Source organism: Myotis brandtii, unplaced genomic scaffold (assembly GCF_000412655.1).
Source record: "Myotis brandtii unplaced genomic scaffold, ASM41265v1 scaffold46, whole genome shotgun sequence".
In the NCBI taxonomy this organism is placed as follows: Eukaryota; Metazoa; Chordata; class Mammalia; order Chiroptera; family Vespertilionidae; genus Myotis; species Myotis brandtii.
Genome location: NW_005367587.1, coordinates 6,372,704 through 6,373,347, shown reverse-complemented (window position 1 = coordinate 6,373,347; position 644 = coordinate 6,372,704).

Sequence of the window (644 nt, the reverse complement as noted above, 5' to 3'; positions counted from 1 at the left end):
CTCCTGCCGGGCCGCGCGGGCCGGGGGAAAGGGGCGGAGAGCGCCGGACATCAAAGGGCGGGAGTAGCTTCCGCTCCAGTCCTAGGCTGGATGGGGCCAAGTGCCAAAGCCCAGAAGAAATTTGAGGATTGGACGAAGGAAAAGCCAATGAAAGGGGGAGGGGAGAATTTGGAAAGGTAGGTGCAGTGTTTGATTGACAGCGGGATTGGCCAGTATGCTGGGCGGCCGTGCTTTAGGGGTTGTAATTGGCGCTACCTGTTGAAGGACGCAAGTGTGAATCAATAGAATGCCTGGAAGCGTGCGAACTTGGGCTCGCGGAGCCCCAGGCTTTCGGAAGGTGCTCCCTAGGTCTGGCTCTGGACAATATTGTGCATCTGACAAGTGTTTTTGCAGTTTATCACCTCTTTGAGCCTCACCCCGCTCTCCAGGTTCATCTGTTGGCTTCCCTCGCTGCCCTGCTACTTGTGCAGTGGTGTAACGGGTCTGCCAGAGGGAACTGTATTTCAATAGCGCTTTGGTATATACTATATGGCCTTACAGAAACTAAGGAATTAATTGTTCACCTTGTTCCCTATAGTACGTTTCCCCATTTTCACATGTACCAAGATTTAAAAAACAGACTTCACAGTAAACGGTGTCAAGAA